At 40.0% G+C, this 27,872-nt stretch overlaps 1 protein-coding gene across 2 annotated transcripts in view; it reads right to left on the reverse strand.

Moving 5' to 3' along the window:
• tbc1d5 (TBC1 domain family member 5) overlaps positions 1-23,758 on the reverse strand; it is a 286,560-nt gene extending 262,802 nt beyond the window's left edge. Inside the window, exon 1 of one of the 2 annotated variants that reach the window (XM_031903544.1) lies at positions 23,555-23,758. The gene's annotated coding sequence lies outside the window, so the exon portion shown is untranslated. Of the gene's footprint in view, positions 1-22,993; positions 23,087-23,554 lie in introns of those variants that run through there. The other variant, XM_031903545.1, reaches the window with a different exon arrangement.
• Between the last annotated feature and the right edge of the window lie 4,114 nt (positions 23,759-27,872).

The following is a 27,872-nucleotide window of genomic DNA, read 5'->3' on the forward strand; positions in this document are numbered from 1 at the left end:
CCCAAGTGACTTTAATCGCTTACCTTGTACCCCGGGCTGGTGTTCCTGTTAGGAGAAAACAGCACCAGCCCGGGGTACCTGTAGCGAGCGCTTCCTCCTTCCTGCTTCGTTTTGCAACAACTAAACGACAGGCGCATGCGCAGTAGAGTGAGAAGCCGACTTTCCTGTTTAAGTTCGGCTTTTTCACTCTACTGCGCATGCGCGTGAGCAAAGCAGGAAGCGCTGCAGCTACCCCGGGATGGTTCTGTTCTCTCCGAACAGGGGCACCAGCCCGGGGTAAAAGGTAATCGATTAAAGTCACTTGGGGGTGCCTAACATTTTGGCACCCCCAAGTGACTTTGCCTTTCCTTCTCCTTTCATCTACCAAACTCCATTCAACCCCTGACAATGTAGTATACAAGGTGTATGGACGTTGCAATACATACTGGAAGAAGAGACTTCTTTGCCATCACCCCCCTTCACACATTTCTTTGCCTACAATTACGCCACTATGTAACACAAATACTAAAACGACTGGAAGGTAAGAACAAACATATTTCACTAAATCAAATATGGAAAGATAAGAAAATAAGACAAGAAGATACGACAGAACAATCCACCTCTTACATTATCCAGATAACCCTATCACTTACTAATACTGACACGAGATACACAATTACATTTAAATGGGCCACTGACATACCCAATACCACACGGCCAGATATATTGAAATACCACATCTATATCATTCAGTCAGCCACTAAATTAGGGGTGGGCAAACTTTTTGGCTCAGGGGCAACACTGACTTACAGACGGGCCGGGACAGGCCAGGGTTACGCCCAGGGCCGCCATCAGAAATCACAGGGCCTCTCAGCTCCCCCCAGCATCCGCCAGCTCCCCCCCAGCATCCTCCCAAACATACTCCAGCTCCCCCCCAGCATCCTTCAGCTCCCCCCCAGCTTCCGATCCAGTATCTTCCCGCTCAACTCCCCAGCATTCTGCAGCTCCCCCCCCAGCATTCTCCATCACCCCCCCCCAGTGACCTACAGCTTCCTGCGGCTCCCCCCAGCTCCATTCTCCAGCGACCTTCTGCTTCCTTTGGCCTGCTTCCTCCGTCCTTCCACTGGCCTGTCCCCTGGCTCCCCGCTGCATCACAACACTTTTATATGCTTGCGCCCCGTGCGTTCTGACATCGCACGTACGGGGCGCAACCAATCAGGGCCCGTAATTCTTTAAAGGGGAACGCGGAGTTGGCGGGCCAGATTAAAAAGGCTGGACATGGCCCGCGGGCCGTAGTTTGCCCACCCCTGCACTAAATATTAAGAGATAGCCCTGCAGATCCTCCACTATCCTATTTAATCCCAAAAGAGCGACATAAAATGGGTACTCTTTGCTCTGACAGATGCCTCAGATACCATACCCCCAAATTAAGCCTTAAAGGGGTTTTTCACCTTTGAGTTAATATTCTGGAACAATTTGAATTTTTTCAGTTATTTTGCTTTTTGTATAGCATCTCCTCAGTTTGGAGTTTCAGCAGCTATCCAGTTGCTAGTGTCCATATTACCTTAAGAGAAATCTGGTATATGAATAGGAGAGGACCTGAATAGAAAAAGAAGTTATAAAAAGTAAGAATAACAATAAAATTGTAGCCTCACAGAGCAATAGTTTTTGGCAGCCGGGGTCAGTGACCCCCATTTGAAAGTTGCAAAGAGTTAGAAGAAGACGACACATAGTTCAAAAACTATAAAAAAAAAATGAAGACCAATTGAAAAGTTGCTTAGAATTGGCCATTCTATAACATAGTAAAAGTTTTCTTAAAGGTGAACCACCCCTTAGCAGAACCACAACAATATTTCCAAAGGAATACAGAAGAGACAAACAACCTAAATGCTCACCCCTCCTAAAGTCACTACACTAACAAGGTATCGGCTTCACATTTGCTGTATGAATATGTCACCAAAGTGGCCATTATTAACTGGTACGATGCATTACATTGCAAAACAATGCAAATGAAACCAATAACGACAAAAATACAACAAAGCGAAAGTACTGGACTTAAACCAGCTCTGTCAGGAGAAATGGGAAAAATGGCAGCAAAATATTGTGAGAAGCATGCGGAAGACTATCCCAAGCCTTAATTCAAGTTAAGTAATATAAAAAACATGTCCCTAAATACAATACCAGCAAAGTGTATTTAACCCACAGAAAATCGAATGTAGTTAATAAAAGCTAAAATATAGAGTTTCTAACCTATTACTGTGACATGACATCATAAAGAAAATAAAAGGAGATACCCACACGATAACATAGAAGTGACGTTACAGAATATTTCATTTGAAGATCTTGAATGAATGAATGAATCATGAATGTATCATGTTACATACAGTATATAGCACTGATTTAAAACCAAAAATGAGAGGCTTTAATTCTCACTCAAGGAATTACTATTCGCTATTAGCCCTTCTCACCCTAATAGCAATGGTTAGGTGCATATCAATTTTTAGACTCAACTGTACCCATTAAATTAAAAAATAGAACAAAAAGAAAAGAATGCAAGGCCATTCCTTTAGACTGGTCATCTAAGCAACGCAAATGGTTCTCCATATGAGGGCAGTGAGGATATGGAATTCCTTGCTAGGTAATGTCGAGATGGCAGATTCTATTAATGCATTTAATAGTGGCTTGGATGACTTTTTGGATAAACATAATATGCAAGGCTACAATAATCTCGAGTCTGTGTGAGTTTCCAGTCTCTTTCCATACTCTGAAAACATACAAACAGGTTAATTGGCAAGTACAAATATTAACCTTTCCAGGGCAACTTATATGGATGACTATGGCAGCATGTGTTTATTTTTAAGTAAAATTACAAGCACTAAAAATACAATATAAGATTTCACACAGTTTTGCCGAGAATTGTGTTGTAGTCAGTTTGTCTGTCACAGTACATTTGGATATTCCACCCTAAGATTATCTTGATTCTGGTAAGCCCAGCTCATAAATTTCTGCTATTAAGGCCCATGCTACCAGAACAGGGGCACTTTTGAGGTAAAATGGACTCTTCAATGCAATGAACACTTTCATGCAATGAAAATAAATAAAAGTTGAAAACATCAAAGCTATACCAATGAAGTGAAATACTTGAAGTCTCTTATTTTGTACTGTTTGTGTGAGAACTGTGATGTTCATAAAAAGTACACTTCATTTTATTTTTAGATAAAGGGAAACTGTAGACATTCAGTAAATTCTGGTTAATAGCAAAACAGGGGAGCACTCAACAGATGGGTTGAACTGCAACTAGGTACTCCGTGCTGCAACGTCTCAAACACGCCCCCGTTCCAGGCAAAACTCAGTGAAATATAGGTAAATTGTGGACGGATCACAGGAACATCCTTCCATAAAATATCACTTTTATTCAAACGATTAAAACCATCACGGAGTTAGGCACCCACAGCTTTACGCGTTTCATGGCATCTCGCCACTTCATCAGTAGCTTCTGATGAAGTGGCGAGAAGCCATGAAACGCGTAAAGCTGTGGGTGCCTAACTCCGTGATGGTTTTAATCGTTTGAATAAAAGCTTGAGGAAGCACACTCGTAAATGATTTGTATCTCAAAAACAATAAAAACAAGCAGAACCCCAATCTTGAGTCCCCCAGGGGACTGTGTCAAAAAAATTCTAGGAAAACATAAAATCCGAGAACATAAAATTAGGGATCTCTGGTAATAGCATTAGGGTTGCCACCTGTTCAGTTTTGACCTGGACAACCTGGTTTTCGGAAGGGCTGTCCGGGTCAAAACCTCCTGCCAGGTTTCCCAAATTAGGAAAACCAAGCAGGACTCAGTAACATTGATGCAATAGCCACACCCCATAACTCCGCCTCTTCCACCCTGTGACGTCACTCCCGCCCCATGCCCGACTAAAAAGCCGGCCGAGGTGGCAACCCTAAATAGCATTTATATGTAAAAAAAAAAAAAAAAATCAGATTTAAACATACAAAACTTTTAGGGCATTTTTTAAATCACTACCAGTTCCCCATTAATGCTTTCCAAGACAATAACAATGGTAACCACAGTGTTTATTTGCTACACCACAATGCCTACAAATAAACACAAAATTTACAAATAAAAACAGCATTCTAATAAAATGTTTTGGTTACCGAAAAGATTATTACTCTTAGGGCTCTGGCACACGGGGGAGATTAGTCGTCCGCGATTAACTCCCTGTTCGCGGGCGACTAATCTCCCCGAGTTGCCTACCCCTGCCATCCCACCGGCGAACATGTAAGTCGCCGGCGGGATGGCAGACGTGGCGGGGCGATTTGCGCGAAATCGCGCCGCCGCATGTGCCATCCCGCCGGCGACTTACATGTTCGCCGGTGGGATGGCAGGGGTAGGCAACTCGGGGAGATTAGTCGCCCGCGAACAGGGAGTTAATCGCGGGCGACTAATCTCCCCCGTGTGCCAGAGCCCTTAGAGTAAGCCTGCACATATAAAAAATGAAAATGAGAAGAATGAAAAGATGCACATCATTTTTGTTTGATAATTTAAATATCAGCATTTTGTAGGGCTACACTTGTTACTTCTGCTGTGATAGCTGTTATAAATAACCTAAGTGCATTTAAAATTCACCACAATGCAAATAATACAACAATGCACTTTGCAGGCTGCCTGTACCATATTTCTATTAATTATGTAGAGGAAATATACTGAAAATAAAATCACATCCAAAATCCATTTTTGATGTAAGCGAGTCTTATCTCATTAAATCAGCATCTATGATTAAAACAGAGATCATTTTTGGTACATAATGTATTGCATTGTTAGAGCAGCATCTGTTTGTCGTGAAGCAGAACACATTTTTCAGCTTTAAGAAACAGTAATCATATGGAAAGAACAATCCAAACTTTGATGATATTACAAGTATGCAGTTTGCTTCCAAATGTATAGTTTTTCCTTTTTATTTTACTTACTTTTACTTTTTTTCCTAGAATCAGAACAGTGAGCTTATTTTAACCATTTTGGTTTCAGAAGAAAGCATATTTTTTTAAACAAAAAGATCCAACACTTTTGTCAATGTACTTTGGAATACAAGGTTGGTCAAGGATAAGGTAGGCATAACAAGCATAAACTGGCATTAGCAAGTTAGGAAGGTTAGGTGTCAGATAAATACAGTAATTAGAAGCTTGTAGACTTTAAATCTAGAGCAACTGATTTATTAAAAAGATTAGCAACAGAATAGTAAACATAAAAAAAACTCCTGCCAGCACTACATTTATCACCATATGTTGAAAAGAATTGATGTGAGGCCACTCCTGATGTCAACGTCAGCAGAACAAAATCTTACAGGACTTCTTTATGGAACTGCCTCAAATCAATACATTCTATACAATCAACATCTATGTTCATCACTCTTCAGTGGGCTGTGGACTAGCCCAAAGCCCTTATATTTAAATAACATCACCTTGGCATCTGTAGTTCTCTCACAACGGCCTAGACATTCCAACATGGCAACCATTTTTCACACGTTTGTAAATATGGCACTAGATTAGAGTATATAAAATCAATGTGAATTATTCAAAACATGGACACTACAATTTTATTACAAGTTACTGATAAATATATTATATGGATCAGTTAGCCCTTTGTTGCAAATATTTATACATTCTTACTTATGTTTTTTGTAAAAGTGCAGAAGGAGATGGGACCATGAAATGGGGAAAAAAATATATGAGGTGCTTATTTTTAAATGTTAAGATTTGGTTGCGTAAAAACAGGTGTAATGCCAAACAGAACATTCCTAAGATTGCCAGTCTATATAGAGCAGTGTTCCCCAACTCGTGAGCAACATGTTGCTCTCCAACCCCTTGGATGTTGCTCCTGTGGCCTCAAAGCAAGTGCTTATTTTTGAATTTTTGGTAAGGAGAAGTTTTGGTTGCACAAAAACCAAGTATAATGCCAAACAGAGCCTTCTGTAGGCTGCCAGTCCACATAGGGGCTATTAGGTAGCTAATTATAGCTATTATTTGCACCCCCAGGAACATTTTTCATGCTTGTATTGCTCCCCAACACTTTCTTCATTTGAATGTGGCTAACGGGAATAAAAGGTTGGGAATCCCTGATATAGAGGCTACCAAATAGGCAATCACAGCCCTTATCTGACACCACCAAGACATTTTTTATGCTTGTATTGTTCCCCCAGTTTTACAGTTGAATGTGGCTCACAGGTAAGAAGGGCTGGGCACCCTCAATATAGAGCATTCTTTAATAACTAGACATGACGTGGGAGGAACTGTGTCCAAAATTGCCTAGGCGTTCTGGGTTTTTAAGAATGTAAATAAAGTTCGAGTTTTATCCATTCTCTGGCTGACCATGGTGCTTTGTGAGCCGCTTTCTTCAGAGATTTGAGTTTGCTCCCTTGGGCTACGGGTTCGGGGCTCCAAGCACCCGAACCAAATTTCGGCATCGGTGAGTGCGTGTATATTTATGTGATCTTCACTGCATGTGTACTAGCATTTGAAATATTTGGCGAGGGAGGTGGGGTATATACACCCAGGTCAACACCTGTTTTAGGTAAAGATTTTTGTCTTTAACTTTGATCTCTTTTATAAATTGTCTAATTAAACTGTGTTAGCACACTATATATATAAATTTTACTGAATTGGGTGTATTCTTTGAGGATTAAAGCAGAAAGACAAACTTCATTCTGCATGCAGACAGGATATAGTAATACATTTACACACCTTCACATATCCTGGGATTCCACTGGCTTACACACTGAACATTTGCAAAATGCAATGGTAGCCCTGTTGCCAAATGTTGGTATATATATGAGGGCACAGAGGCACCTTTGGCATTTTAATGGGCACACACCTACACCTATTTGCTGCACCAAGTTCTGTAATTGCTGTATATTTATGAGAGGCGGGAAAGGGAAGGCACATAGATAAAAGTTAAAAATAATTATTGTAGGGAATGACAGAAGTCCTTTGACAGTTGATACTGACAACATTTAAAATATATTCGATTACCATGTCCCTTCCTGCTGGGAATCAGCCCCAAGGACCAAGGTCTATGTTCTAAGAAGATAAATGCAAAAGGACAGGAAACATGTATTGGGCAAACTATAAGTTATGATTTATGGCTTTGCCTGTATGATTTGCATCTGATCATAGGATACAGCAGCTAAAAATCTTTGGAGTTCATACATACCACTTGCACACCAAGTCAACATAACTTGTAGTTGCTTATCTATGTGGCTCTATCTACTATCTTTTTAACCAAGTGAGAATAGAAACTTCCTAGAAAAAATGTTACTGCAACAAGTGCCTAACTATAGTGTTTAGTTATGATCGAAAATTTTTGCCAGGCATTGATATGTAGCAAAATTCAGCATTTCTCCATTGCCAATTTTTTTTTCTTTACAAATTTGCTCCAAAATTTTGAAAAAAAAGCATTTTAATTAAAAAAAAACACCTACTAAATTCAAAGATTTTAACAAATACAGATACACTCATCATTAATACTGTTCTTTGAGCAATATGGTGCATTGGGTTTAAGACCCATTTTCTTTTTCATTTAGGTCTAATTCCTTTTTAAATTAAAACATATTACAGTTTAGTAACAACACTCTGAAATAGGTACAGAATATTTCTATGGTGGTGTAAGCTATCTGCTGTTTGAAAATATGTGCTATCTGTCTATCAATCACTATCTATCTACACCATTGATCACTGTTGATTAAGGGGATGCACTGAATCTACTATTTTAAGATCCTGAACTGAATCTGAACCCCAATTTGCATATGCAGTAAAAAATGTTCAACTCCCAGGTTTATGTGACAAAAGTCACATGATTTTAAGGATTTGGATTCGGTTCGGCCAGAGGCATGGATTTGCCCAAATCCAAATTCTGCTGAAAAAAGCTGAATCTTGGCCGAATCCTGGACTTGGCGCATCCCTACTGTTGAATAATCACTCTGGTTAGCAATGGATAGCTGGTAGTAGGAGTCTAGCATACCAGAGCTTAATTCTTATGTTTTGATTTAACTGTACAATAAGGATTAGAAATATAGAGCCACGGGATCAAAATGTGGAAAAATATGAAAAAACATCTGTGAAATACACCAACAGGAACATCAGCCTAAAAGACTCACTGGGGGCGCCTGAAACTGGCACTCACGGTGTTTTAACCTTTACTTCTCCTTTATAGATTATGTAGAAAAACTTTAGAAAATAATTTCCAAAATATTTTAGAAAGCTATTCAAACTAAAGGTGAAAATTAATTGTATAAATCTGATCGCTAATTTTAAAAGCAATATTATACTAGCATTTAATACTGGTCCATTAAATAAAATCAAGCTGAATACTGCGAAAAATCCTATTCCATCGACTTTGTCCCAGATTGAGTTTAGAAACACTGCTTAAGGGTAGCTATGCCAGCAGCTTCATGCAAAATACAGGTGTCTTTTACAGTGTAAAGCCTCAAGCACATTTTGCCCTTCATTTTGTTCCAAGCAGTGCCTTTGTCACAGAATATCAGCCAAAATCTTTTGCTCTTAATTGCTTAATCTTTATCACTTAATTCACAAAACAGGATTTTTCCTAAAGTAACAGAGCAAGAAGTTCCAAAATTATGTGACAAGGGCACATATAAATGTATGTTACGGTGGTGAGAATGGGTCTTTACCTCCCACCTTAAGAACACTGAGGTTAGCGAAAAGCGACTTCACACAGGAAGCCCCCTTCTCTGCATATTTAATTTTTTTTTTTTAAAGTGAACTGGAAAGGCGATTAGAAGTGTGCTTTGAGTATATTTACTATTATTAGTTTTATGTGCTTATTTGTACTTTACTGTACAGGAAACTGTGAAAGTTCAATGTATTTAGGTTATTGGTACAGCTCTGAACGACTGTCAAAAGTTGTTTGCCATTCTGAAGAGCCAGATTTTTTTCCCCGCTTTACTATTTGCAGCTCTTAATTAGAAAAGTAATATATTTTACAAGTGTGGAAATATCTGCATAATTAGAATATTAAAATATTACAATTAGTCCAAAGTATGTTTCTTCAGTTGTCTCATTTAACAACATATGTTGGAATTATAACAATATGAAACACATGCTGTACTATTTTTAAAGGTTCTTTCCTTATTAAAAACATGTTTACAGGCACAGTAAATTTAGGTTGAATATTTAACAGTAAAAAACAGCGCAACAAATTGAACCTCTCTTTGCAAACCAGTTCTTTTATTTAAAGAAATAACACTTTGTTGAAAGGGATATGTTTTCATACTTCTTCACCTAAAGTTACCTATCTTATGGCAGCTTTTCCTACAAAATACCTCCAAAGGAAACTTCAGAAACCCAAACGATGGGGCCTGGGGCCATGCGCAAAGAGCCATTTTCTCCTTATATTAAATAACCATTTTCAAGGCATTCACCCTTTGATGAGGTCATTAAACAGTGAAAATGCTCCTTGTCTCCCCATATTTAAAGTCTTGTTTGAAGTTCTCCTTCACCCTCACACGATCTTACTGGAGTGCATAACGCCAAATATATTGGCACCCATTCAATGCAATATACACATTACCCCAGCACTTCGTTATATAGCTTTAAGAGAAAATTAAAACCTAATCTTGCACACACTGAAGGAAAAATGTCTGCATTTACTTACATGGTTTGTACAAAGTATGCATAAGCTGCATGCAGATAACTGTAGATGCAAAGACATCAGCTGAAAGACTAGGAAAGTAAGGAAGACACATATTTCGCCTCACTATATTTTCCCTCTACTGGAAACAGAAACAAGCTAGAATAAATGGTATTGAACTAAATGTAAATTATAGTTATATTTACCAATGATGTGCTTCTATCTAGGTTGTTTCTGGGTGACATCCGTTAGAAGCTTTTAGGCAGAACACTAATGAATTATATAGAGTGAAATCTGCCATTACAAGTAGCATTAATGAAATAATGTGTTATAAAACAAACATTTTTTATATCCCTCATATTTGTCACTGTTTGATGCCAGAGCATGAGGAATATTGGGTTCACAGAATATATTTTATTGATGACGCATCTTCCTTCTAGAAATAACCTGTTGCATGTATCCAACTGACATACAAATACATAACAATTAAAACAACAACAAAAAAAACCAAAAACAAAAAACCTTCGGGTTTCATTTTTCAATTAATCATTGGTGAACAATGATTAAAGGTCTATCCACCTTCATAATGGATGTAAATGACATTTACCTGTCATTGCTCAACATGAACAGCCCTGTGACACCTGAAAAGTTCCATCCACAGCACGCAAGTGCTCCCCAAAATCAGAAAAATGTAATGAGTGTACAAATAAACATCGGGTTATAGCACTGGCTGTAAAGCTTCTGGCAAAGTTAAGTCCTAAATATACTACAATATACTACAATGCCAGTAACAATGCAATAACTTGAGTTATTTCTGCAGTACCTATCTGCCACCATTTCAGCTATTCTTGATTTGGTTGATGGTGGGTTTACCAGCCATAAAATCCATAGATTTAGGATTCCAGACAATGCTTTATACAGCTATATTTTGTATTCTGCTACTGAAAGGCAACCATAGCATTCTCTGGGAACAAGCAGGTTAAATGTGTATATGCTGGTATTTAAAGAAAATTGGAAAAAAAAATAGTTAGCAGCAAAGCAACATCTAAAAGCAATAAACTCAAAATTAAGGTATAAATAATTTAAGGCACATCATCAAAACATATTAATAATTCATAAGATAAATAATTTACTAAATAATCAAATAAATAATGAAATACATAAATAAACCAGCAAATAAATAATTCTGCAATATAAAGGAAATTGTGAAGAAGTAAGCAATTGCTAACACTGAAAGATGCATTCATTTATAACTCCGATCATCTGAGTTCATTTATTTACTAAAAATAATGTGTGCTTCCTAAGTGCTGTAAAAATAAATACTCTTCAAATCTCCACTAGCGCAGACAGGGGGAAAAGGACCTCACACTAGGCAGGTTTCATGACAGATAATGTTTCTGCTGAACTTGAATTCCACTATAAATAAGGACACGGTAGACTATGATTGTGATAAAAGCTGAACCTTAAGTACAAACTAGATGCAGTAAACACATCATTATCAGTTTTAATGTAACAGAGTCTTTTCATGTTTTCAGCACTTGAAAATTATTGCCACAGGTGGGGGGGGGGGAAGCTTTATCAAATAACTGGCACAGTATTAAAGTCAATTTACATGGCATAATACTCTTTGAATACTTAGCTGAAGCTCTTCTCTCTGCTAATTATTAACCCAACTGTAAAAATAACAATGTCTTTTTTTTTTTTGCATCTGTAGACAAGGCTACCAAAAGTCTTAAGAAGTGTTTTAGCTTAGTATACAGTAGCAGACAGCGGCCTGCTTCTTGCATTTAATTTGACACACAATCTGTGCAGCCTGGCACCAATTCAGATGAAAGACGAAAACCGGATAAGGACAAAATTAACATGAAACACGTGGGTAAGTTTTACTTAACAAGTATCAGATGCCCATAGGGAAAGATAGAAAACAGACACTTGCTTAGACATAGGCTTTATATGCTTTTTTGGCTGAGCACCCAAACTTTGGGCAGGATGCCTCGCTTTGCAAATGAAATGAAACTAGTACAGTCTAAGTGGGCTATTCATCAATGTCTCTGAGCTGAGAAACTGATGTGGCCTGGATTACAAATAATGCTTTCTATGGCCTAGATTAATCAAGCAGAAAGATGCTCTTCAGTCAAAAACTCTCTTTCCAATTGCTACATTATTCTGTGAGGTCTTGTTGTCAAGCAATGACATTTCCCAGACACTTTGATAACTAGGCACAAAGGAACAACAATAGAGTTGGACAGAATTTTCTAACTGGAGATTTTTGTTACAAATTAATACTTAGACTCATTTCATTTAGACATTTTGTTAAAATCTAAATCAACATGAATAGCTAATTTACTGAAATGAGAATAGTGCAGTGTAGTTGTACTCAGAAAGAGCTACTGTTAAAAAAATCTCTATGACTTCTTGGCAAAATAGTTCTAAAGGGAGATTGGAACAAGCCAACACATTTTTTCTTTAAAACCTGTAAACTTTCTTATTAATATTTAAATACTATGCTGCCCTTTAAATATCAGAGGGCAGTGAAGTATGTGTTTGCCTGTATAAATCCACCCCTCTCTCCAAAACCCCATGTCTGAAGGAACATCATGGCACATCAACAGTTACCAAAACAAAGTTATCACACAGTCACTCACTAATAGTAATTCCCACATGTTTTTATGTAGTGTATTATTCATTTTTTTTTTTAAAAATGCACATGTAGGCATCCTCTATTCCCAACATAATTATACCCACAAAACCAATGGAACCCCACTTTAGGTAATTGATAGTGGGAGGGTTATATGTATAAACAATGTATATTTGAGATATATTCACAAATACTCTGCATATCTAAAAACAAAAACTTAACCAAATGATTACCGATAATGAAATTAAAGGAGAAAGCTTTACCATACCTGAGTAAACAGCCCTAGAATCTCCCTTCATTTGTTTAAGATAGCAGCTGGCATTTTAGTTTGGTCTCAGTAGCTTCCTGCTGCAGCTCTAGCAGTTGGTAGCATAGATCACACATTCTGATGGGAGGGGGAGAGAATTCTTATGGGAGGGGGGAGCAGGAGAAGGGAGAGAGGAGAGAGCTGTGCTCGCCCCGGGAATGAAGGATTTTTCTGAGAGAAGATGTCAGATACCAAAGTACATGTATACACTAAAGAAGACAAGAAATCCTGTGGGTTTTTTTTTTTTGATAGAGGAAATTAAAAGATGTGTGCTGCTTTTCTGTGAGTGCTTATGGCTGTATTTACATAGACCTTTCTGATAAAGCTTACTTAGTTTTTACTTAGTTCATTTTATGAACTTTTTAAACAGAAGAGGACCTATTTCTAAAACCCATCTTGGATAACTCCACATGTTTAATTCCATGACCTTACAGAAAATTGCCATATAAATTCCCCAAATATCCCTCGAGATTTACTAGAATATGCTCGTATAAGGGCTTGCTGGACTATTCTCAAAAGTTATGTTTCAGGTAATTGTTTATACTTTGCTCTCATATAAATATCTGCCAAAGGAATCTTAAAAAGGACATCAAACCTTGTACTTACTGTCAGCTGCCAATATGTTAGACACCTGCCAATAAACTGAATAGCTACATTTTTTTTCTATGCTGGTGCTTCTTTTCATAATAAAATATGCAAGCCCAGGAAAGTTTCTACAGTAGGGTCAGGCGACTATTGTATATACCTTTCCCAGATGCCCTTCACTTAGACTCACAATGAGCATTAGAATAAAGTGTTGATTCAATTTACTTGGGGGGTGCTTGACATTTTTGTACTCCAGTTAATAAGGGTTTCCCGGTTTTTTAATCTTAAATGATCCATTTTTCTTAGTCAAATATAAGAACCAAAGTGATTGCGAAAAAATTGAGCAACTGGTACAGGTATAGGATATGTTATCCAGAATGCTTGGGACCTGGGGTGATCTTTCCATTATTTGTGTCTCCATACATACCTGTAGTCTTCTAAAAAATCATTTAAACATTAAAGGAAATGTAACACATAGGGGCTGATTTACTAATCCACGAATCCGAATCCCGAATGGGAAAAAATCGGATTGGAAACGAACATTTTGCGACTTTTTCGTGTTTTTTTGCGATTTTTTTCGTCGGCGTCGCGACTTTTTCGTAGCCGTTACGACTTCCACGAATTGCCGCAACTTTTTCGTAAACGGCGGGCAAACCTTTCCGATATTTTCGCGACGGCTACGAAAAAGTCGCGACAATTCGTGCAAGTCGTAACGGCTACGAAAAAGTTGCGACAATTTACGAAAAAGTTGCGACGAAAAAAACGCAAAATAACAATCCTTACGAAAAAAACGCATTCTACCCTGCACAAATTACTGCCCTATCCTGCAAACCATTTAGTATTTTAAATGCTTTAATAAAAAATACCTGCTACAACTTGGCTTCCTGTCAATTGAACTACGGCGAGACGGCAAAGGAAGGAGCTGCATCCACAATGCGAGGATCGCATGACTCCTTCCTATACAGAAAGAAGGCTAGGCTCAATCAATCGATCGTCGCATACTGGTTGCTGCTCCTTCCTTTGCCATATCGCCGTAGTTCAATTGACAGGAAGCCAAGTTTTAGCAGGTATTTTCTATTAAAGCATTTAAAATACTAAGTGGTTTGCAGGATAGGGCAGTTATTGGTGCAGGGTAGAATAGCTTTTTTACTTAAAAAATGTTAGTGTTAATTTTCCTTTAAATAAACCCATTAGGATTGATTTGCCTCATGCTGTCTAATTACAATAAAGTACAAGGTAATTATTACAGAAACAAAACATTTTTAAAAATTGGGACTATGGTAGATAGCCTCCCAGATAAGGGATCCCATACATGTATTTAAATTAAAGAACACTGTTTACTCTTGTCCAACTACAGGCATTGTTGTAAACTATAAATTCAAGCACATGTATTGTACTATATAATATAACATAACTAACCAGAGACGGTGTGCTTGATAAGAATTTAGCCCAGCTAATTTAATGTTTATTTACAACATTTCCTTGGCGTGCTTGTGTTTTACCGATATTTCAAAATTCATCAGACAATAGAAAAACTTAAGGTCATCTACTTTAAAAGTTGTAAATGAAGTTTTTCTGAAATACAGCGAAACCATTTGCCATAGTGTCCTATTTAAACAAACAATTCTTCATTTCTGACTGATTTGTTCTTTTTCTGTACTCTATTAATAAGTTAACTTAGCATAAATCTGCTCTCATAGCAAAACAATCAGATGATTTTTTTTGTAGCCATAAAACATGGCGATGGATAACGGATACCTAACCTGTACTGCTAAAAGTATAGGATTTATGTTATATTACAGGTGGTTTAAGGCACATATAAGACAACATTTTAACACAAGGTAGTAGATTGTTCATGCAACATGTGTCATATGTATTAAATGTAAAATTTGGTATGTCTCTGACCTGCTAGATACATAAAATAAAGGTGGCCATTCTACTGAGTTAGTAGTTTATTGGCCAGTGAATGGGGCTTGATAGTACAATTTCTGGCATAAAATCAGCCAGATATATACTGTACTGGGCAGGGTTTACATAGGTCCATCTTATGATCTGATCAGTGGGCTAAATGATTCGCTCAGCCTGATTTGGGCCAAAACATGGGAGATGTGTGTATGTGGGGCTGTTTTTTTTTTTTTTTTTTACTGGTTTTAAGTTATCTTGGGACCTCTCTGCTCCCAAAATGCTTTGGAGAGAAGACAGAAGAAAATTTGGTAAACAAACACAAATCTCAAACTGCCTTAAAAATGTTTTTGTTGATATCAAGAAAGAGAAATGAGAAAATGTAACCACTGATAAAGTGAAATATGAAGGAAATAAAAATTTGGTTGCTGGCACTAAAGTAGATTGAGCACTAAAATACTTTGACTGGCCATTAGAGGTAGCAAAAGTGTCAGACTGAAAACGTTCCACTACTATTCCAGAGCACAGATTCCCTAGGCTTGGCCCATTCATTTTGATATGAAATACCCAGTTCACCACAGCACTGTAAAAGTTTCACTCTGCTAAAAGCACATTACAATACCATTAGAAATGAGTTTTTACACACTGGAAAGTTTTAATCATATAATGCAAATCCTCCATTATGTTACAAATTTAATCCATGGAATCTAAATCTACAGTAGACCGCAATGCAGCCATATATCCACTCCATGCTGCCAATGTACTGAATCTGCAACAGCTGATGGAATATGAGCAGTATTTAGAGAGAGTCTGGAAAAAATGATGTTTTGAAGACAATATCATTACAGCCATTTTATTAAAGAATAAAGGTTTTTGAAATCAATAGATAATAAAATATGAATACTATGTAATTTACTCTCATCAATAACAGTGAATCAACAAAGAATACAGAAATGTGTCTGCATCATGTATATTGTATAAGGAATGCTGCTAAATCAAGCAAAATACAAAACTGAAAAGAGAGAATTTCATTTCAATTTTGGATCTAGCAATAAGAAACAAGCAACTTCACAAAAAAATGTTTTCTACTGACTATGAGCTAAAATTGTTAGCCAAACTAAACACCTATCATTTTATTTTAATCTGGCAGAGCTGAGCAGAGTGAGCGTTTTGGTCTCCAGTACAATGTCTATGCTGTGTGTCTTTGGAAAGACAAATTTTTGGGCTAGCACAACATACTGTGGTGTGCACATATAGTTTTGTGCTCCTTTCCCTCTCTCCCTTCTTTCTGTTAACAGCCATTTATCAGCACATCACAATAAACCCAAAATCACCATCCCAAAGAGTTATATTGCAACCATCTGAAAGTGTCTCAACAGGCACCTGCCAACCCACGGATACGTGAAAACACCATAGGGCAAGTTTTCAGGCTACAATCGGCTGACACTGGTGGCCTTTCTCAGTTGGCATAACTTCTTACACATGTTGCATGCTCCATAGCCCAAAGTACTTTAAGACAAACTTTAAGATTAGAAAAAGACAAAATATACATTCCTCTCTAACTGAAGGATGTTTAAATTACAGACAAAATATATTAGCAAGGCTGAAAAAGAAAATTATTCAGATGAACTGAATAATTGTTCTACATTGTACATTAAAAAAAAACCTCTTTAAATCAGAAGCTTTATTAGGAAGAGGAAGTCACATTATACTTTCATTTGTAGGAGCACAAATCAGAAGTGCACCAAGAAGCCTCTGTGTAAACAAACCCCATCACAAACACAAAGTAGAATATGACTTTACCTTTAATTTAAGATTTGTTCCTATTTAGTGCAAGGAATTACAAAAAACATACATTTCACATTTAAAATATTAGGCAAAATGTACATTTAACCCAACCCTATTCCTTGAACTAATGTTGAAAAGAGGGTAACCTGCCCTTTAAGTTTATCAGCTTAAATAGATTATCTTCAAAAGTGGCTTGGAGACAAGATAGCAGACACTTGCTTTTAGTTCATTTAAAGGAACAGTAACACCAAAAAATGAAAGTGTATAAAAGTAATTACAATATTATGTACTGTTACCCTGCATTGCTACTACTGGTGTGTTTGCCTCAGAAAGACTACTATAGTTTATATAAGTAAGCTGCTGTGTAGCCATGGGGGAAGCCATTCAAAGGAGAAAAGGCACAGGTTACTTAGCAGATAACAGATAAACCCCCATTATATGGGGCTTATCTACTAGTTATCTGCTTTGTCTTTCTGAGGCAAACACACCAGTAGTAGCAATGCAGGGCAACAGTACATTATATTATAATTACTTTTATACACTTTCATTTTTTGGTGTTACTGTTCCTTTAATCACAAGAGAATGCTATAAATACAGCTTTTGCATTTGTATCTTTACAAAGGTAAATTATTCTTTGATTGTATATGTGGATATATGAAACTAACATTTTTACTTTTATATGAGTTCTAGTAAGCAATTCTAGACCACATAAATTGAATGCAGAAAGATGATTGGTCTTCTTAATTTCAAGTACACTAGTACACTGTATTTGAAAAAACAGCAGAGGCTTCTTTAATCTCTAGGTAGGGACCACAAACAGGTCCAAATACTGTTTTTATGGCTAAGAAAGATATGTTAAAAGATTTAGAATCTCTAAAGCTGGCCATACACGCACCGATAATATCGTACGAAACCTCGTTTCGTACGATATTCGGTGCGTGTATGGCAAGTCGGCGAGCCAGTTAAAAGATTATGATCGGGCGCCTTTATTGATATTAATGTAAAATAAGGTATTTTTTATATGTAATTTAGAAATGTTCAGAATGCAGGAATTACAGTAAATTGTTTTCTTTCTTACAACAGGTCGTGAAATAAACAGAGATCTAAGCATAGCTGGTACTACAGTCACATGGAAAGTCTGATGCATAACCCACAAAATGCATCAATAATAAGCAGTATAGCCCTCTTCTTTATGTAGATAAGCATCCTTGATCGTATCAAGCATTCTGTGCCACATGGTGTCTCATTCTACAATCTGTTGGCCAGTGCCCAGGGGATCTAGCTTTAATCACCTTAATCAAAAAATGCTAACAATTCTATAGGGAATTGTTTTTCATAGACCATCCGTCACAGCACACTACAGCCAGCAGTATATTCCAAAGATAATATGCACTCTTTATCAGATGCCAATACAGGTATGGGACCCATTATCCAGAATGCTCGGGACCTGGGGTTTTCCGTAAGGGATAAGGGATCTTTCCGTAATTTGGATCTCCATACCTTAAGTCTACTAAAAGATTATTTAAACATTATACAAACCCAACAGGATTGTTTTGCTTCCAATAAAAATAATTATATTTTAGTTGGGATCCAGTACAAGGAACTGTTTTATTATTACAGAGAAAAAGGAAGTCATTTTTAAAAAGTAGAATTGTTTGCTTATAATGGAGTCTATGGGAGATGGACTTCCCGTAATTCAGAACTTTCTGGATAATGGGTTTCCGGATAACGGATCCCATACCTTTATAAAAAAAAAAATCAGTAAAGTCCCCAGAACATTGATACATAAATTGTAGCCACATCAGATGTGTTACCCATAAACATTTCTGTGGTGTTAGATTTGATTTTTCTTTTTATGTTTACATAGGTCTGACATTTAATGTCACTGCATTGTTCATTCTGTATTTTACATAACTACCTAGTTTGGGGGCACTGAGAGCAACATCCAAGGAGTTGGTGAGCAACATGTTGCCCGCGAGCCACTGGTTGGGGATCACTGGTCTAGATATCTGGACTTAGTGGGTCAGTGGGGTAGTAGGGAGCTGCTTTTATATAGCATGTTTATAAGTAAGCAAAAATGAAAACACCATAAAGCAAATTAACAAAATAGTAACGACTCTGTATTATCAATTATGCTTCTTGTTAATGTATTTGTGTGAATTGTCCTTCTATTGTAGTTATCTAGCCCTTCTCAAACTTTGTAAAGTGCATTAAACTGCAATCCCATATGAATAAACTTTAAAGGAAAAAGAAAGTCAAAGTCAAAATGTTAGGCACCCCCAAGTGACTTTGACCACCTACCTTTTACCCCGGGCTGGTGCCCCTGTGAGGAGAGAACAGCACCAGCCCGGGGTAGCTGCCGGCGCTTCCTCCTTCTTATTCGCTTGCGCGCGCATGCGCAGTAGAGTAAGAAGCCGAACTTAAACATTAAAGTCGGCTTTTCACTCTACTGCGCATGCCCGGCCGCCAGCATTTCAGCAAACGGAAGCCGGAAGAAGGAAGCGCTCTGCTCCAGGTACCCCGGGCTGGTGCTGTTTTCTCCTAACAGGGGCACCAGCCTGGGGTACAAGGTAAGCGATTAAAGTCACTTGGGGGTACCTAACATTTTGGCACCCCCAAGTGACTTTGCCTTTCGTTCTCCTTTAAGCTAAATACATTAATTTTAATACATACTAATATGCAGATAAATAATTCCCTTTTTCCAGAAAGAGCCGGCATCATTATGTATTACTGAACGTTTAGACTAGACAGTGGGAAAATCTATTCTACTTATAAAAAGGGCACATTTCCCCTGTAAGAAAAGCACTAATGGAAAACATTGATCAGTCCAATTTATCTGCAGTTTCATAACTCTAAAGCTGGCCATACATGCACCGATAATATCATACGAAACCTCGTTTCGTACGATATTTGGTGCGTGTATGGCAACTCGGCGAGGCGACCGATATCGCAGAAGGCTGCAGATATCGGGCGACTCGCCGATCGGGCGGGTTAAAAGATTTTGATCGGGCGCCATTGAAAACTGCACCAGCCCGGGGTACCTGTAGCGAGTGCTTCCTTCTTTCCGCGAAATCCCTGGGCCAGTGCATGCGCATTAGTGTAAAAAGCCGACTTTCTTGTTAAAGTTTGGCTTTTCACTCTAATGCGCATGCACAGCACGCCAATGTGGAAGAAGGAAGCGCTCGCAGGTACCCTGGGCTGGTGCTGTTCTCTCTTAACAGGGGCATCAGCCCAGGGTACAAGGTAAGAGATTAAAGTCACTTGGGGGTGCCTAACATTTTGGCACCCCCAAGTGACTTAGCTTTTCCTTGTCCTTTAAGGGCAAAGACACAGTGAATGTTAACTCCGCTCTCTCAGTCTGCATTTTTTCTGCAGGCTGAGAGAAGTGAATCCGCTCCATTCTGCCTCTCTATATAGCTGTCCTGTACTATTCAATCACAATTTCTGCTTGCTTGTAGCTTGAAAATGCCTGCTTTCATTTTTTAAGGCTGATCTCCGCTTCCACTCCATGTAGCTGCATGCAGATGGAAGCTGTGATTGTCAATACAGCTATATTGAGAGGCAGAAGGGAGCAGATCCCCTTCTCTCAGCCAATCAGGGTCCATATGCCTTTGCCCCTTTACTACACTGTAATCACGTAGCTAATTTTCATCCTGTGGATCTATTGCTGATATACAGTTAGGTTACCTTTGTAAGATGCATTTTCAAAAGGAGTATATTAAAGAATTACCCTTTAACAATGCAAAATAATCATTAGAATATCACAAGCATGACAATATACCTGAATAACAAGGAGTGCATATTTTAAAGGGTATCTTTTCTAAAGCATCAGATTAGTTTCTAGCATGCGGCATTTAAAAATTAAATCCCTGCAATGTACAGCTTCGATGCGAATTCAACCCCAAGAATAAAAATTCAACTAAATGCTGAAGTGTGAAATACCTTAAAGATATCATAATTTTAAAAACAAATCACTCATAATCAGTATAATCAGTAATTATAATCACTTGCAATTACTGAATCCGGAAGAACACTCATTTTCGAAACCACATTGAAAATTCAAAAACATCAGGTAAAAAACATCGGAGCTCTGATTTGCCTGACTCATCCTGCAGGCAAAGAATTGGAAAAATTAGGCAATCAGCACAGTGAAGAGTAGTCAAATGCTTCTCAGTGTGGAAGAAAACTTCAAGAATTCTATTCAAGGATATACAGAGCAGTTTAAGGGGAATCTGCCTGAGAAGTGCACCTCTGCAAGAATAACACTTACAGACTACACAGTGTAGAGATCCAATTTACTTATACGGTTTACAACGTTTTGAATAATAATGTTATCAATAACTGTAGAAAATGCACATTTATTGCCCCTTTTATTTATTAAAAAAAATGATAGTAACTAGGGCACAAACTGATTGATGATGCAAACAGATGATTATGAATGCAGGGTGTAGTCCTTGAATTGCAGAATTGAATTTTGTCAGAAAAAAGGGAAGTGGGAGCATGAAGGAAGTCAGCTGCTGTGTCTCTCTCACAAGTTAGAAGAACTGCCTACCACTACAGTAATGCATAAATGTTACAGTTCTGAAGCAATATGAAGCACAAGACAGCAAGTAAAGCTACTGTACAGCATGGGTACAACACAAAACCAAAGATGCTCTACACAATACAACTATCACACCTAATGGAAAAATATAACCCTGAACCAGTGCAAGTATCTGCAGATTCATATAAAGCCTTCTCAAGAAAATACACTTTCCTAGTAGTAAGTACAACTGCATAATGCCATATAGGAAAAATGCAATTTCAAATACTAAAAATCATATGCTAGGTTTTATCAGCCAATGAATGGACATGGCTGTGTCTTTTACTTCCACACTTTTTCCTGATACAGTTAGAGCTGCATTATTTCCTGTCAGGTGATCAGTGAGTGACACACACAACATCACAAATGGCATGTTTAAGGTAAATGGGCAATATTAACTGATATGTATATGTCAATTATGATATCAAGTATGATTTAAAATTATAAGTTCTAAATAGTTAATTTTATAGTTGTCAGCTGCATTGCTTTACAATGGACAAAATCTGTCTTCTACATGTATTTATTGTCAGGCCCGGATTTGTGGAAAAGCCACAAAGGCTCGGGTCTAGGGCGGCACAAATTTAGGGGCAGCATGCCACCCTGCCGTGCCTAATTTTGCCTGCATACGGATCACTGGTAACAGGACGCGCAGAAAACTTAAGCGCGTTCTGTCCCCAGTGCTCCGCATGCATGATCCTGAAAGGGGTGGAGGGGGGCAGGGAATAAGGGCGGCCTCTAAGCACCAGCCCAGTGTATCAGGTAAGTGATTATAATCACTAGGAGGTGCTTTCAGGGATACATGCATTTTGTATCCCTAAAAGCACGTCCTAGTGCACAGGGTGTGAACTGGCGTAGGAGACAAAGCAGCCAGTGCCCAAACACCAGTATACAACTTGTTGTGATTTTTGTTAGTCCATTATCCAAGGGGATTATCTGTGTATTAAATCTAAATATGTACCTTGCAAGAACCAAACATGGAGTATCTTCAATTTCTCCGTTTAGCTAAAGAAATGACAAATTGTTATTGTGATTAAACAGTAGACAAAAATATGTTGGGCACAAGTTCATTGATTTTTTGCTGAACAAGGGGGGGGGGGTTATATGCCCCTTTAATAGCTAATCAACCAGAAATTAGGGTAAAGAGGAATAACATAATATGGATTTTTCTATACGTCCTCTTGGCCCAATTGTCACTATGACGCATCAACCTTTATCTGTTTATAAGCCAACACAGAACAATAGGAAGTCCAACAATGATGTGTGGTGGTAGAAAATAAATATAATTGTTAATGGGGGGGCCACTTCTTATTTACATAGAAAATCTAATTCTACAATTTTGCACTGACTTTTACCTTTAGTTTTCTCTGTGACAATGTTACATTTGCTCCCCCCCACCTTTTATGATTTTAGGAGACCAGAAAAATATGTTGTAAGATCCAAAAAAATGTAGGATCCAAGAAAAGCATTATATGAGGGGAAAGCTAAAACGAGGGTATGTAAACTTAAGGCTTCACTTTCACTACATGCTAAGCACTCCCCCCCCACAGGCACTCGTACTTTGTTCACCTGTATTTGGGTTCTGTGAGTACGAGCGCTGACAGCAGGGAGGGAAGCTGCACCTACACAGGCACACTATAAACTCCAGGCAGCTCACGTGATGCACGCTGGGTTAGATCAGATGACTGGAGAGCAAACACAGCCCCATACACACACGATAAGTCAGCCCCATACACACACGATAAGTCAGCCCCATACACACACGATAAGTCAGCCCCATACACACACGATAAGTCAGCCCCATACACACACGATAAGTCAGCCCCATACACACAGTGCGGCCGGCTCAGTGTACAGAAGCAAATAAACATTTTTATAAACACACAGAATGAACTGACGCGTGCAGGTCAATTATTAATACATTAATAGGCGATAAGCATCTTTATAAAGGGGCTCAGTCAGGCTCCACCTAAACTCACACAGTCCCACACTGACGCTACAAACTAACAAAGCAAATACAAATCTTAATGGGCAACTAATTTAAATCTACATCTACGCAGCAATCTCACAATCACTTTTACTGATATTAATAAGACTAAGCGTGTTTGAGAAGGAGGAAAAACACAGTACCTAACTGGAAGCAGCCATGACAGGGAAACACTGGGAGCGCCAAGAAACTACAATTCCCAGCAGGCCCGTGCCGGTAGGATTTGTACGGTGGCCGAAGAGAGTCAGAATTTCACTGTGACGCAAAGCGGGTTTAGATTGCATACCCCCCAACTGTCCCGCTTTGTATGCGGCTCCTTCTCCGGCGGTCCCTGGCCTTTTTATAAGGTTGTGCCTGTGTGTACGCACGGGCGCAACCTTATAAAAGGGCCAGGGACCGCCGGAGAAGGAGCCGCATACATTGAGGAGCCGCTGGGGACGAAGAAGAAGGGAGCGCTGTGTATGGGGCGGGACTGTCTCTATTGGGGGCACTGTGTATGGGGGGACTGTCTCTATTGGGGGCACTGTGTATGGGGGGCTGTCTCTATTGGGGGCTGTCTCTATTGGGGGCACTGTGTATGGGGGGCTGTCTCTATTGGGGGCACTGTGTATGGGGGGCTGTCTCTATTGGGGGCACTGTGTATGGCATACCTCCCAACATTTGAAAAATGAAAAGAGGGACAAAAAGATTTGGTGTGCGCATCGGCAAATTTTATTGACCACGCCCACTTTTGTGGCCACGCCCCAATTACCACACCCCCTTTTAAAAGAATACTCCTTTTATATGGATGAAATGGCGGGATCAGACGCAAATGTGCTATACCCTCATACTGTACTACCTAAGGAAAACAATATAGCAACTCCTACATATAAAATACAAATATAGAGAGAAGGCAGTCAGTTATAAGTGAGTTATAACTATGTATCAGCTTTGCCCCCCATACACAGTACCACCATACACAGTAGCCCCCCCATACACAGTAGCCCTCCATACACAGGTGCCCCCCCATACACAGGTGCCCCCCCATACACAGTAGCCCCCATACACAGTACCCCCCAATACACAGAGCCTCCATACATGCTGCTGCTGCTTCTTCTTCTGCAGCGTCTCTTCTCTATATGCGGCTCCTTGTTCGGCGGAGCCAGGCCCTTTTATAAGGTTGCGCCTGTGTATGTGTGCGTGTGACGTCAATACGCACGGGCGCAACCTTATAAAAGGGCCTGGCTCCGCCGAACAAGGAGCCGCATATAGAGAAGAGACGCTGAAGAAGAGGACCGCCTGACTGCAGCCAGCGCATCCCGCTGTCAGGGATAGTTCCGCATTACGGAAATGCGAGACATTCATGGTACTATCTGGGACAGCGGGATGCGCTACCAAAACCGGGACTGTCCTACAGAAAGCGGGCCAGTTGGGCGGTATGATTTCTTGCCATATTAACAAAGCCTAAGGTTCCCAGACTTATAAGGGCCCCTTTAAAATGTCTGCTAGATTTTATGAATGAGTGATACTTCCCCTGCATACTGTGCTCTGCCAGAGATTCCCAGGAGTGAGAGATATATGTTAGGGGTGGGAAGGTGAATTCCCCAGAGCAGGCACAGCAATCAATTAAATGGCAAAGCTGAAAAGCGGGACATCTAACAGTGAATCCGGGACAGCGGGAAATGTCATAAATATCGGGACTGTCCCGCTGAAAGCGGGACGGTTGGGAGGTATGGTATGGGGGGGGGGGCTGTCTCTATTGGGGGCACTGTGTATGGGGGGGCTGTCTCTATTGGGGGCACTGTGTATGGGGGGCTGTCTCTATTGGGGGCACTGTGTATGGGGGAACTGTCTCTATTGGGGGCACTGTGTATGGGGGAACTGTCTCTATTGGGGGCACTGTGTATGGGGGGGCTGTCTCTATTGGGGGCACTGTGTATGGGGGGACTGTCTCTATTGGGGGCACTGTGTATGGGGGGGACTGTCTCTATTGGGGGCACTGTGTATGGGGGGACTGTTTCTATTGGGGGCACTATTTCTATTGGGGGCACTGTGTATGGGGGGGCTGTCTCTATTGGGGGCACTGTGTATGGGGGGGCTGTCTCTATTGGGGGCACTGTGTATGGGGGGCTGTCTCTATTGGGGGCACTGTGTATGGGGGCGGGCTGTCTCTATTGGGGGCACTGTGTATGGGGGGCTGTCTCTATTGGGGGCACTGTGTATGGGGGGCTGTCTCTATTGGGGGCACTGTGTATGGGGGGGCTGTCTCTATTGGGGGCACTGTGTATGGGGGGCCTGCCTCTATTGGGGCACTGTGTATGGGGGGGGCTGTCTCTATTGGGGGCACTGTGTATGGGGCGGGACTGTCTCTATTGGGGGCACTGTGTATGGGGGGGACTGTCTCTATTGGGGGCACTGTGTATGGGGGGACTGTCTCTATTGGGGGCACTGTGTATGGGGGTACTGTCTCTATTGGGGGCACTGTGTATGGGGGGCTGTCTCTATTGGGGGCACTGTGTATGGGGGAGACTGTCTCAATTGGGGGCACTGTGTATGGGGGGACTGTCTCAATTGGGGGCACTGTGTATGGGGGCAATTGGGGGCACTTTCTATGGGGGGCATTGTGTATGAGGGCACTGTGTATGGGTACTACTGTCTTTTAGGCTATTGGGGCTACTGTGTATGGGGGGCAAACTGGTACATAGTTATAACTCACTTATAACTGACTACCTTCTCTCTATATTTGTATTTTATATGTAGGAGTTGCTATATTGTTTTCCTTAGGTAGTACAGTATGAGGGTATAGCACATTTGCGTCTGATCCCGCCATTTCATCCATATAAAAGGAGTATTCTTTTAAAAGGGGGTGTGGTAATTGGGGCGTGGCCACAAACGTGGGCGTGGTCAATAAAATTTGCCGATGCGCGCACCGAATCTTTTTTGTCCCTCTTTTCATTTTTCAAATGTTGGGAGGTATGAGATTGCATCGGGTCATCTTGTTCTCCTGCAAGAGGGTGTGGGCGCTGCTGCTACTGCTCCTCCTCCTCCTCCTCTGCCTGGATCTATTGTATGCCTCCTTACTGTTTTTTTAAAAGCTTGGTGAGTCCCTGACATGATTTAATAATTATAAATATTTTTTTAGATATCAAACAAGGAAACTTGGTAAAAACCTTTATAGAATTCAGTAGGAGGAGCACTTTCCCTTTAAAACATCATATGCAGTCCTGCCAGCACTACTTCATTGTAGAACTAACTTTTTCAACTATTGTACACTGTATTAGTTCTTGTTGGATTTCTCTGTAGCCAGATTTGGATTGGTTACATATCAGCCAAGAAAGGAAAGACATTTTAGCTTATACGTTTAATAAAATAAATTAAGGTTGTTGACTTTGAATTTTAGTATTTTAAGTTCTTCTTTGTTGGTAACTTTCAGGGAACCAATGCAAGAGATAAGGATCAGGCCAGCTCATTGCCTCCCTTGCTCATTCAAGTTAGTAGGGGGAAGGGTGAGGAGGAGGGAGGCAGTTAGAAGTTACACCCCACAGTAACAGTATGTAGTAGGGGGAAGGGTGAGGAGGAGGGAGGCAGTTGCAGTTAGAAGTTACACCTCACAGTAACAGTATGTAGTAGGTAGGAAGGGTGAGGAGGAGGGAGGCAGTTGCAGTTAGAAGTTACACCCCACAGTAACAGTATGTAGTAGGGGGAAGGGTGAGGAGGAGGGAGGCAGTTGCAGTTAGAAGTTACACCTCACAGTAACAGTATGTAGTAGGTAGGAAGGGTGAGGAGGAGGGAGGCAGTTGCAGTTAGAAGTTACACCCCACAGTAACAGTATGTAGTAGGGGGAAGGGTGAGGAGGAGGGAGGCAGTTGCAGTTAGAAGTTACACCTCACAGTAACAGTATGTAGTAGGGGGAAGGGTGAGGAGGAGGGAGGCAGTTGCAGTTAGAAGTTACACCCCACAGTAACAGTATGTAGTAGGGGGAAGGGTGAGGAGGAGGGAGGCAGTTGCAGTTAGAAGTTACACCCCACAGTAACAGTATGTAGTAGGGGGAAGGGTGAGGAGGAGGGAGGCGGTTGCAGTTAGAAGTTACACCCCACAGTAAGGGCTCTGGCACACGGGGAGATTAGGCGAGGCAACTTCGGCGATTTGCCGAAATCGCCTGCGCAGCGTGTGCCATTCCACTGGCAACTTACATTTTCGCCGGTGGGATGGTAGTTCGGGGAGATTAGTCGCCCGTGACAAGGGAGATTTGTCACGGGCGACTAATCTCCCCGTGTGCCAGAGCCCTAACAGTATGTAGTAGGTAGGAAGGGTGAGGAGGAGGGAGGCGGTTGCAGTTAAAAGTTACACCCCACAGTAACAGTATGTAGTAGGGGGAAGGGTGAGAGGGAAGGAGGCGGTTGCAGTTAAAAGTTACACCCCACAGTAACAGTATGTAGTAGGGGGAAGGGTGAGGAGGAGGGAGGCGGTTGCAGTTAAAAG

Source organism: Xenopus tropicalis, chromosome 6, assembly GCF_000004195.4.
Source record: "Xenopus tropicalis strain Nigerian chromosome 6, UCB_Xtro_10.0, whole genome shotgun sequence".
In the NCBI taxonomy this organism is placed as follows: Eukaryota; Metazoa; Chordata; class Amphibia; order Anura; family Pipidae; genus Xenopus; species Xenopus tropicalis.